The sequence below is a fragment of the Acanthochromis polyacanthus genome, chromosome 7 (assembly GCF_021347895.1).
Source record: "Acanthochromis polyacanthus isolate Apoly-LR-REF ecotype Palm Island chromosome 7, KAUST_Apoly_ChrSc, whole genome shotgun sequence".
Taxonomy (NCBI): domain Eukaryota; kingdom Metazoa; phylum Chordata; class Actinopteri; family Pomacentridae; genus Acanthochromis; species Acanthochromis polyacanthus.
The window spans coordinates 31,179,752-31,192,255 of NC_067119.1; the positions used below are offsets into that span (position 1 = coordinate 31,179,752).

General features: G+C 40.2%; 1 long non-coding RNA gene across 2 annotated transcripts in view; it reads left to right on the forward strand.

Annotated features, from left to right (window-relative positions):
* Positions 1-12,504, forward strand: part of LOC127534823 (uncharacterized) — a 132,026-nt gene continuing 119,522 nt past the window's right edge. For both annotated transcript variants that reach the window (XR_007943401.1, XR_007943400.1), the window contains exon 1: positions 1-373. This is a non-coding gene — a long non-coding RNA (uncharacterized LOC127534823). The remainder of the gene's footprint in view (positions 374-12,504) is intronic.

Below are 12,504 nucleotides of genomic sequence, written 5' to 3' on the forward strand. Positions count from 1 at the left end.
GGGCGGAGACAGTCGCAGTGACAGACAGCATCCAGCTCTGTAGTGGATGAGAAGGATAAAGGCTGCTCTGCCTCACTACGCAGCGTCGCAGTCACTAATTAGTAATTACTAGCCGTACTCGCTTTGAGTGTAACTTTCAAACTGTTCACTTACTTCGGCTTCTGCGTGTGGCGCATGACTGGAGGGACGCGTCAGCAGCGACCTGGCAACTACAACCTCACGTTTGGAGGGTTTGTTAGAGGAGTGGGCTCTCCCTGCAGCGACCAACTTGCATGCAAAACAACGGCATTGAAGCTGAGGCTCGGAGTATACAGCTCTTCACAGCGGGAGTCCACTTCGTCTGCAAGGACCGGGATAAACGGGAGAAACTGAGGTAACACCAACACGGCTCCTTGCTTACAAATCCATGTGGAGATTAGGATATCTTACAACGCCAAGTTTTAGCATGTGCGACTACAACTCAGGAGGAGGGTGTGACAATAATAACAGAGTAACCGTGTGAATTAATAGTGGAAAAGCTGGAAATAAACCGCAGGCTTCTTCACAGAGCAACTAGCAGGTGCTCCGGGGAGGCATATTGATTAGGACGCACGGAGCCGGCGTGTTTATAAGCCTTATTTGTCACGCTTTTGTTAAATAGTCGGTGTTTTTAAGGTGGCACGGCAGGGGGGACACGTTTAATGCGGCTGAGTGGTTTATTACACCAAATACGGTGATAAAATAGCTAAATTAGACGGTATTTTCGTGTGTTGTTGTGAACCCATGTCCCTCACGGCTGCTTTCTCAAAGCGGCGAGCGCGAGCCGCAACGAGCTGTCAATCATCTCCTCCTCGCGCGTCCATTGTGTCGCTCCTCCTGTTTGTGATGGAGTTACCATGGAGAGGCTTCCTGTGCTCCTCTAATTGCCTTATTTGGAGACGGGGCGGCTGACAGCGGCCGGACTGATGCTGTTGTAGGGTCTAATTCATGTCCCATAAGAGGCAGGGGCGCCTCCACACATCACATAGAGGTGACAAGATGGGAAATCTTGGGATGGCACACAAACACCTGACCTGAAATGCAGGTGTATTATTGTATAATATTATTGAAAGCTAGTTGAAAACAAAGTAGGCAATTTTACTGCATAGGCTAGTAGGGGTGCAGCTAACATTTTGTTTATTTGGACGACCATCATTTGAAAACAAACCAAGATTATTGGGTTCACAAGTCGTGTTGAGCTTGCAATCAGAGATTTCAGCATCACAACGATGGCTCTCTTTCAACCAATGGATAGATATCATAGTAATTTATGCTACACGGCTAATCTGTTAGGAATTTGGAATTTAAATCAGCTGTAAGAAGCATCTCCCTTTCACCAGTTTATTACCTGAGGCTGTCATGAACGATACAGATTTTCAGCTGAGAGATATATTAGATCTGCAAACCAGTTGAGCTGTGTATTAATAATTTTACTGAAGGAAGCTCAGAAGTTACAATCATGCAAACTGTATGCATCGCATTGCCTTTGGAACCGATATGCATTCAGTTGAAAATGCAGAATATTCATAAATATGTTTCTATGCTTGGTCCTGATTTACTGCCAGGCAATAGTACTGCAGGTAATAGAACACAGATTGGAAATTGGTATTCATTTTAGAGAACATTCAATCAAAAACATTACTTCATCTTTGGTTTTAGCAAGAGCTAACATGATTTCCATGCATCCTTGGCTATGGATCAGTATCAGACTTAAATTACCTTCTTCAGTATTATGAAGATTAAATGTTCAAAGCTCTAATGTGCAGCTGCATGTTACGAATAAGTGAGATGCACTGAGTGGCAAAATGCACATATTTGCAGTTTTCTACCATCATTCCTCTCATGCATTATTTGCAGTAGCAGCACATTCTTCTAAAAACTGTTTTATTATTCTTTATAGGTCTTCATTATGGCAACTAAGATCCATTTTTTGCTAAAGAGTCACAATATGTGTTAAATGCTCCCTTTTATGTGAGCGAGCAGGTTGGTTATGTCAGACTTGCTGTATCGTACACCACTCTGGAAAAGAGATGCTGTAGAGTATTTGAGAAGAAAAAAAATCTCCTAAAGACAAGACATACTTTGCTTATTTATGATTGCAATATTGGTGATACTCTTCATTTGCAATGATGATTGGGTTCACTTGCACTTAGGCGCCATAGTTGCATTCACTGAAACTTGAACATCGGAGTGTCAGTGAATGAACCTGACCTATCAGGTCTAGGAAGTCCACAGGCACACTGAGATTTCAGGGGTGGCCGTGGCTACCCCAGGCATTATCTTGGAGGTGTCTCTGATGCGAGGAAATGCCAGACAGAGTAATCGTTTCAGAACCTGAGCTCAGGGTATTGAGATGCCTCAAATGAAGTTCTCAGCAGACTTTGATAGCTACTGGTCAGCTTATTTGACTCCCAGTGTACCTCTAATGGCCTCAGGATTTAGTGGGATGCAATTAAAGCAATTAACTGCAAACATATGCAGTTAATTTGCATTTACTTGCTTTCGAGTTTGAACGCAGCACCATCCACCATCTAGCTTTGAAATACTGAACTCACGCAGAGCTGTACCAAGCTTCTGTTACAGTCAAGCTTAATTTATGTGTAACCTAGCAAGTGTGGCAAATGTACTTAGAGTGGGGAAACTAGCACAGTTGCAGTTACATTCAAGAGTGCTGGAATAATTAGTTTTAATATATCAAGATGCATTTATAAATGTGACCTGATGGGATTTGTAGAGATAACAAAGGCAATTACAAACATGGTGACTCACATATTAATGTTTACATCAGACAGAGCGTAAAACAGACCTGCACCCAGTTTTCACAGTGCTGCAGGGATGATGACAGACATTTTAGAATCATAATCTTGTAGTGCTATGTCTTCTTCACATATTTTTGTAACCTGGCATGCAAGCCGAAGTGGAAAATAGACATACAGATACAAACTGTTCAGTGATTTTTGTAGAAAACTTAAGAACCCTCTCTGATTTTTTACCTTGTTAATATGTCCCTATGGTGTGTTTTTATACGCTTAAGGACATATCATCAGCAAAATGAACAGTCAACACCATGACAGAGCATTATTTCTGCTGTGAAGCTACAGCACACCAATGGCATTCTCAGAAAACAGACAGCCAAGGTTTCAAATGGAGGAACCAATTCTGTCAACTTGCAGCAGAAAAGTGTGTAGAGAGAGAAGTGAGGACCTCATAGACCCACACATTTCTATGGAAGCAACAGTGTGGAGGTCCATCTACATCTTTATAAGGCAGGAATAGATTATTTTAATGGAAAACAACTTCAAAGGTGTAACTTTGATAGACAGAGACTAGTTTTTGGGGGTCAAATCAATGAAATGACCAGCGAGGGGCTTTAACAAAGGCTATTAGGAACATGGTGACACATTTTAGTGTTTACACTGTTCAGTGCACAGAGCAGGCTAGCAACCAGTTAAAAAGCTGTAGGGACTTTTTATAATGACAGTTTCATAATGCTACTTCATATTGCAGCTTATTCACAAATTGTTTTAACTCTACCTGCAGGTTCAGGTCAAAGTAGAAAAATGATAAACAAAAACAAATTGTTTATTGAGTTTCATGTGAAATCTATTATTCAAACAAGGATTGTATATCTCTATGTGTCTATGTGTGCCCTTTTTTATGGGCTGTTGTGAAGTTAGGAATAAATAGGTAAGGAAAACTTGAAAAGAGGTTGCAGGTGCAAGAAAAGAGACACTGGGAGCTGCACTGACACCAGGTGCTCCAGATTTTGTCAGTCAAGGGACTTCACAGTGTATATATGCATGATGTGAAATAGTAATTAAATGAGCTGTGTCACTGCAGAACAAATAAATGATCTTTTCTTTCAAGAATTTCAAGATTTCTGCTGAAGTTTTACACTGATTACATGCGAATCTAACAATTTAGGCCTTTCATGGATCCCAGACATTGTCAGACAGAATGACAATCATAGTGCAGCAGTGAGGCCACAGTGAACGGCTACAGTCAGAGGCTTGTTCAATTATTCCCTAAAGCATGTTTTTATTTGTCAATGTACTGTATTCTACACCACTCAGCGTTTCAGCTTTGTTATTAACACTGAACTTGCAGCCATTGTCATAGGTTGTTGCTAGAGGTACGGACCCGTACCCGTAGCCTGTGGACTACGGATACGGCACTTTCCATTTGCCAATCAGATATGCGAGATCTGGTCACGTGACTCCCGGTAGACGCTAGCGGTACGGACCCGTAGCATCGGTACTACAGGTACGGACCCTAAACCTGACCCTAACCTTAACCTTTGCTTACCTTTCAACAGTTTGCAGTGGTTAGCAGCTTCTTGACTCGCGAGACTCGTGTACGGGTCCGTATCTGTCTGGCAAATGGAAAGTGCCGTATCCGTAGGCCACAGGCTACGGGTACGGGTCCGTATCTGTAGACACTACCATTGTGATATATAGTTTGTGGGATCTTGCTTTCCTTAGCGCATTGTAGACCTATAGTTCATGCCCATCATATTTGCAAAAATGCTTGTGTGTCAGCGCATTCACACTTTGACAGAATACATTTTGGGCTCATTGGTAATCAGGACGCACTTCATTTGGAACACAAAATATTTACAACTCAAACACAGAGCAGTCTCTGGACAGGACCAGAATTTCCACCTCACCCATGCTTGTGCTGGAAACTGAAAAATGCTCGGTAACTGAGAGTCAACAAGAAGACTGCCCGTGAATGTTAATGTCACAAAAATCTCATTTTATCTGTTTGCTGCTTAAGTTATCACACACTTCCCTGTATGTTGACAAATTATAACATGTTTGTCTTGTATTTTATTCATGTATTCTATTTTTCCTGAAGGGAAAAAAAAGTTAAATTATATTACCATAATCACCAGCTAACGAGCTAATTAATGATCAACAAACAACAGACATTAGCTAGTAGTTGTATTCTGTTTGAAATAAGTCAAACAACACAAAATGTGCTTTTTTCCCAGCAGAATTGACCTCAGCTTTGAGACAAACTTTGTTGTTTTTGTCTTTAGAACTGTTTTGTCACTTTAAGATCTTAAAGGTTAAAATGGCATTTTTCTAATGGGCTTGACAACACCCGAGGTCAGCTTTAATCTTACTTCATGCTCTAATGCACTCATGTATTTGGAAGTACGATGCGTGAAGAAGATGTGGTATTCCCAACTCTCAGCCCTGCAGCACATTGGAAATTTGGGTATAAATGTAGAAACCGGTTACTGTTAGATTGTGTCTTTGTCTTAAGTCTGAACTTGGAATTACACCACCTGAATGTCCACGGTTTGACCCGTCCATCCATCAAATAAAGCACATAAACAAAAAAAACAAAAAACACAACGACAGTGTTGTTTTACGTGATGGACCGTATAAAGATATTGGATTTTAATTTTCATGTATTTCCGAAGGCTGATATCAATATTTCCAGTATTTTGTGTCTTTGCAAACCTTCATAGTACTTTTAAAGAGAGTGTAGTAAACAGCAGAAAAAAAGGCTCTGTGCTTTAATTGCTTTTGCAATACACTGAAATAGCAATTGCAGTGTATTGCAATAGCACATGGGTACTTGAAGGCAACAACTTCCAGGGATTTAGTTTATCCTGGCAATGAGGATTCCGGAAAGAAATCTAGTCTCTTGAGGGTGGATCAAACTATAGAGGCATTGTGGGGTATTAGGTGACACATGAAGCAATTATTGCCGTATTTAAATGAAAGATCAATCCACTAAAACCTTTAGTAAATAGAACAGTTTTAAATTCTTTGGCATTCCTCACAGATTCTTCAGATACTTTAGTTCCTGTTGCCTTATACTGTTACGACAGGCTGATTGTTGAGTAGGATCCTTTCCAGCTGCTAATTTACCATGGCAGTAATGTAAACATGTAGTAACATGTAGCTCAATGAATTATCCTCCTGTGTCTTTTGGTTGTAGCATTTCTTGCTAGACGCAGCCAGCCATTTTAATCACACCCCAAAACTCAACATGAACAGAGACATCAACTGCAAAAACAACTAACAACTGAAAATAGCCATTTAGAGATTCAGATGAGCCTTTCTGTAATTACACTGCACAGGCTATAATGTTTAATGATTCTTATCCTTCAGAACTTCGAAGAAAATCAAGAATGACATTTTTATTTAAGCATTTAATTAATCACTTACTGTGCTAGAACCCCACAGGCCTTTTTCACAGCAGACATTTTGACTCATCATAGCAGGGAAAGTACAGGTGTAATTAATACCATTACCATTACATCTGTTCCTTGAAAAGTAGGTTTGCAAATCTGTCATTAAACAATAGACCTTCTTCCACATCAGACATTTGGTCATGTCAAAGCAGCAAAAACACAGGTGTAATTAATTATGAGTGTGTTTGATTTAGGTGAGCTCGGTTAAGAAGTCGGTCTTGTACATGCTGGCTCACTGCAGAGGCTTTCTGAGCTACTTAATGGAACAGAGCCAGTCTTTGGGTGCTTTTCATTATGCTTAGCTGTCTCCTTGCTTACCTCACTCACACCTCATCCTCACATATTAGCTCCTCCCAATGAGGATGTGAGAGAGAGATGCAAGGAACAAATGCAATGCTGCCAAATTTGAAATCCTTTCTTCCACAGTGTTCGTCTTAATAACCACATTTACTTATGGTATGCTGCACAGCTGTGTCACTTGTCAAATCAAGCCAACACCTGCGAAGTTGCAGCATTTATACATCTGTATTTAGTTGTTTTGACTAAAACTGAATGGAGCTGTGCTGGAATTTAGTATTTCACGATGTTGGATGTTTTTGATATTCGATGTAGTGATATTTTCCAACTCAGTTTTTGCTGATGCTGATGTTTGCACATTTATTTTCCCTTAACTGCATTTTTACCTAATTGAAGTGGACACAAGGTCTCTATTACAGTGAAATTAACATACTTATTTTGCCTACTCTGACTGGAATGGCTGTGAACTTTAAGCCTGACTGGAGTTGTCATCAGTCATGTTTGGCCAATTCTGATGAATGATTTTATAACCTGTATTGGCTGATGTGTGTGATGGCACAGATATCAATGTGCATACTGGCTGGAATTCCACAACATTATTAAACAAAGATGTAACTCTTAATATACACCCATCCGATCCTCCGAGGAGGTCTAATTAGGCGTATCATCACCATGATGGGTGACCTTGTGCCTGCACAACCGAGTACAGTTTCATTACTAACAATAGAAAATCTGTTATGTATTGAAATTACCCTGTGCATCACTGTAAATACATTTCCAGTAATGCTCTATATTGAGAGCCAATGTTATATTAATCACATTAGCCTTACACCCATCTCATTATAGTTTCATCGTCAGTGTAGCATTTCATTACTGAGTCTACATGGGAATTATAGAGCAGGAGCAGCGTGTACATAGAAATGGTGTTCTGTGTTTGTCCGTTCAGTTAGAGCTGATATGCTTCACACTCTGAGAATGAAATGCTTTACACCCTTGAGTGTTTAATGCATAAAGTGGTAGCTCTGTTAAAAATGTATGCAGTATCTCCTGAATCACATAGGGAGGTAATTATCATCCATATTATTCTAGTGCATGCCAGTTATTTCAAGTAACACACACAAGCTTATTCCAGTGTGTTTGCTGCATAGGTAGACTGAAATGTTTATGATTCACAAGTTCTTCTGCTGTGATGGATGGTGTATAAGCTGTGTTTTGCAGTGGCTGTGAGCTGACTGAAGCGGTCTGTAATAGATAGTAGTCAAGGAAAAGCCAGTCCGGACTCAGAGTGAATGGGCCTTTGTGGGACAGACACCTGCAGAGCTCTCCCTCCTGCTCCTGAAGTGATTAGCATTCACCTCCAACCTCCCCGGCCTTCCCACCCCCCGGTCCCCTGGACGCCCGTCCTGGCACTGCTCTGTTGACTTGGCACCTGTTCTACATCACCCATCCTGCAAAGCCTATAACTCATGTCTTTGTCTGAGCTGAGTCAACATGGTGTGACTACAGAATTGTGTTAGGATTGTATCGATTACTTCTGTCAGGGGGTTAAATTTAGAAGTTTTGTTACAGTGTTGCTCAGTTTTAACAGGATGTGTACAAAATAAATTTCTCTGTTTTTAGAATTATTTGTTGTCTGAAATACACGCAAAGGGTTTGAAAACAGTAAAGATGTAACAACTCGACTTCATGTTGTTTCGAAAGTACAACTGCAGAAATCGGGCCTGTGGACCCACAACCCAAAAGGAACAGATTAGGTTCCCCAAACACATACTTTAAAAGGAAATTGGCCTTATTTAATAGTTAATTTAACTCATTTTTACTCTAAATGAGAAAGGTAGTGACTGTGACTTGTGTAAAAATGTGCTGGAAGAGATGCAACATCTGTTAAAAAGCCACACAGAAATATAATGTTTGTGTATTATTTGGCAACTTTAATGAAGGTCTTTGACTAAAAGAGGGCCTGTCTCTGTTTCTAAATCAGTATAATAAATAAAATAAAAAGAGGACTGATAGTATTCTAATTTGTGGTGACTAATTTGAGAAAAGGCAGCAGCACCCCTGTTCTTAGTGTGCTGAATACACAGACTTCAATTCAGTGTGGGTGTGGTAGAAAACCTAAGCCTTGCAGATTCAAAACAGTGTCTTTTACACTAATCAAAGCTGTGATGTTCTTGCATCCACTGGTAAGTGTCTGAAGAGAAAGACAAGTAACCACCACTAACAGATACAGAAAAACACAAGGCTGCATGCAAGTGATATAGAATTATGCAGAATACACAAAGACAACAAGAGGCGTGGAGGCAAGCTGCTCAGATTAAATCACAGCAGGCAACAGTGACTGAAGGTTAGGTGCACTTTTAAAACCGGGAGCAATGATTGCTGCAGATTGATTGGAAGACAGGACTGGGAGGCAGTCTAATCAATCATAAGGCTAGGCGGGGAGAAGAATAAGAACTGGAGCACCAATCAGCCATGATGACTGCCAGGAACTAGTCCTGGTCAGGAGCTCTCATAGACCAAATCACATTTACGAAGCAAGAGGTGCAACCAACCACCTATGTTGTCAGGAGAAATCAATGACCAAATTCTTTGCCAAAAAAATTAAACAACTGAGCCCAAGGCCAGCTAGACTCTTCTCCTGTGTGGTTTCCCAGTGGTGGAACAAGTTACCAAACTCTGTTCAATCTGCAAAGTGCCTCTCAGTCTTTAAGAAAAGACTGAAGACCCAACTCTTTACTGAACACCTTTGCACTTGACAGACTTTATAAAAGAATGTTAATGAAATGATTAAAAATTCCTCTTTACTCTTGCACTATGTGCAGGCACCACAATCCTGTCACACTTGAACTTGTTTTATGGCACCTATCCAGGTTGTTTTCTCCTTACTAGATCCTTGCTTGTGTTGTCTACTCTCAGATATAAGCTGCTTTGGATAGAAGCGTCTGCTACACACGTGGACAAAATTGTTGGTACCCCTCAGTTAAAGAAGGAAAAACCCACAATTCTCACTGAAATCACTTGAAACTCACAAAAGTAACAATAAATACGAATTTATTGAAAATTAAATAATCAAAATCAGCCATCACTTTTGAATTGTTGATTAACATAATTATTTAAAAAAACAAACTAATGAAATAGGGCTGGACAAAAATGATGGTACCCATAACTTAATATTTTGTTGCACAACCTTTTGAGGCAATCACTGCAATTAAACGATTTCTGTATTTGTCAATGAGCGTTCTGCAGCTGTCAACAGGTATTTTGGCCCACTCCTCATGAGCAAACAGCTCCAGTTGTCTCAGGTTTGATGGGTGTCTTCTCCAAATGGCATGTTTCAGCTCCTTCCACATATGTTCAATGGGATTCAGATCTGGGCTCATAGAAGGCCACTTTAGAATAGTCCAACGCTTTTCTCTCAGCCATTCTTGGGTGTTTTTGGCTGTGTGTTTTGGATGGTTGTCCTGTTGGAAGACCCATGACCTGCGACTGAGACCAAGCTTTCTGACACTAGGCAGCACATTTCTCTCCAGAATGCCTTGATAGTCTTCAGATTTCATCGTACCTTGCACACTTTCAAGACACCCTGTGCCAGATGCAGCAAAGCAGCCCCAAAACATTACTGAGCCTCCTCCATGTTTCACCGTAGGGACAGTGTTCTTTTCTTCGTATGCTTGGTTTTTCAGTCTATGAACATAGAGTTGATGTGCCTTACCAAAAAGCTCCAGTTTGGTCTCATCTGTCCAAAGGACATTCTCCCAGAAGCTTTGTGGCTTGTCAACATGCATTTTTGCAAATTCCAGTCTGGCTTTTTATGAGTTTTTTTCAGCAGTGGTGTCCTCCTTGGTCGTCTCCAATGAAGTCCACTTTGGCTCAAACAACGACGAATGGTGCGATCTGACACTGATGTACCTTGGCCTTGGAGTTCACCTTTAATTTCTTTGGAGGTTGCTCTGGGCTCTTTGGATACAATTCCAACGATCCGTCTCTTCAATTTGTCATCAATTTTCCTCTTGCGGCCACGTCCAGGGAGGTTGGCTACTGTCCCGTGGGTCTTGAACTTCTGAATAATATGAGCCACTGTTGTCACAGGAACTTCAAGCTGTTTAGAGATGGTCTTATAGCCTTTACCTTTAAGATGTTTGTCTATAATTTTTTTTTCGGATGTCCTGGGACAATTCTCTCCTTCGCTTTCTGTTGTCCATGTTCAGTGTGGTACACACCTTTTCACCAAACAGCAGGGTGACTACTTGTCTCCCTTTAAATAGGCAGACTGACTGATTATGAGTTTGGAAACACCTGTGATGTCAATTAAATGACACACCTGAGTTAATCATGTCACTCTGGTCAAATAGTTTTCAATCTTTTATAGAGGTACCATCATTTTTGTCCAGGCCTGTTTCATTAGTTTGTTTTTTTTAAATAATTATGTTAATCAACAATTCAAAAGTAATGGCTGTTTTTGATTATTTAATTTTCAATAAATTTTTATTTATTGTTACTTTTGTGAGTTTCAAGTGATTTCAGTGAGAATTGTGGGTTTTTCCTTCTTTAACTGAGGGGTACCAACAATTTTGTCCACGTGTGTAAATGAGAGTAGAACTGTAGAGTTATTGATTAGTTGACGACATGTTTGCGCTGACTGAATGCTCTGACCACTTACTGGAGTGAAACATGTCACTATCTGATTACTGACATGTGTTGCTATCTATTATTTGACAGTCAAAATGGTTGTTAGTTGCAGTCCCAGTGAAACAAGATGGAAAGGGAGAGTTCACCACAAAGATGGACGGTTCAGATCCAGTAGGGACTGCAACAAGTGCTTCTCATGATCAAAGTCATTTGTAGAGAGAGTTTGCTGACTGGTAACTGCAAACTGAAGAGGCACACCTCCCTTCTGGGAAGCCTTCTCTCTTCCCACTGGTTCACAGACCTGGGATATGCCCAGATGTGAGGTGTACAGTGAGACCACCTTTAATGGTTTTGATTTCACTGAGGCTGATATATATGGATGATTAACCTCTACTCTTTTCATTTACCTCAAAAATTAGCTACCTGTCCTTTTCTCATGACAAAAACACAGTTAAAGCTAAGCCATGAATTAAGCCGAATAAATATATTTTTGGGTCACACAGTTTTAACCAGATTTACATTAGAAAGCAATACACTGGAGTTGAGAAGAACAGCAGTACCGTTATTATTTGAATAGAAAGCCCAGATATTTGTTTTCCTGTAGAATGAGTTTGGAGATTCATTGTTGTTGTTCTGATAGCAAAGTGTGACATGATATTTTGTCTTGAATTTGAGCGGTAGTGTACAGTGCCAGGCTATATTTCTTACATGCATTTTTAAATTACATTACAGTTTGTTGTTGTCAGTTGTTTCTGAGTGTAGTGAAAAGTGTAATGTAATTACCTGTTCGGCCTGTACATTGCCATTGCCAAAGATATTTACATTCATTGCGTCCTACCATACATTAGTTATTATGAAAGTGTTAACAATCTTCAAAATATCACAACATGAATAAGTGGATAAAAACATCTGCTAAATGAGATTGTATAATTGTACATGATTAATTTGGTCAATACAAACCAAAGCCTTAAAATTTAAAAATCATATCTAGCAACAAAACAAGACTTCTTCTTTTGTGCCATCACACCTTTCCTATACCAGGCAAAATATTTTCAGGCTATATTCAGCTGCTGTCATTATGAGTCATATTCTCAGTAGGATTAATTTTTTCTCAGTTGCTTGTTGTGTTTCTAAATGCTGGGGTCAGTGCAGGCAGCTCTCTGCTACCAGACACATGATGACGCTTGTGTCAAAATTGGTTTTAAATCAGATTTTCTCACCATCATCTCCCTACCCAATTGTAGGGACCTCGGTCAGTGTTGTTATTAGAATATCAACCGGCCTGCGTTTTGTAACACGCCGACTCGCTGATAATCCACTCCCCTTTCTTACGCCCTCAGTGTGTCATA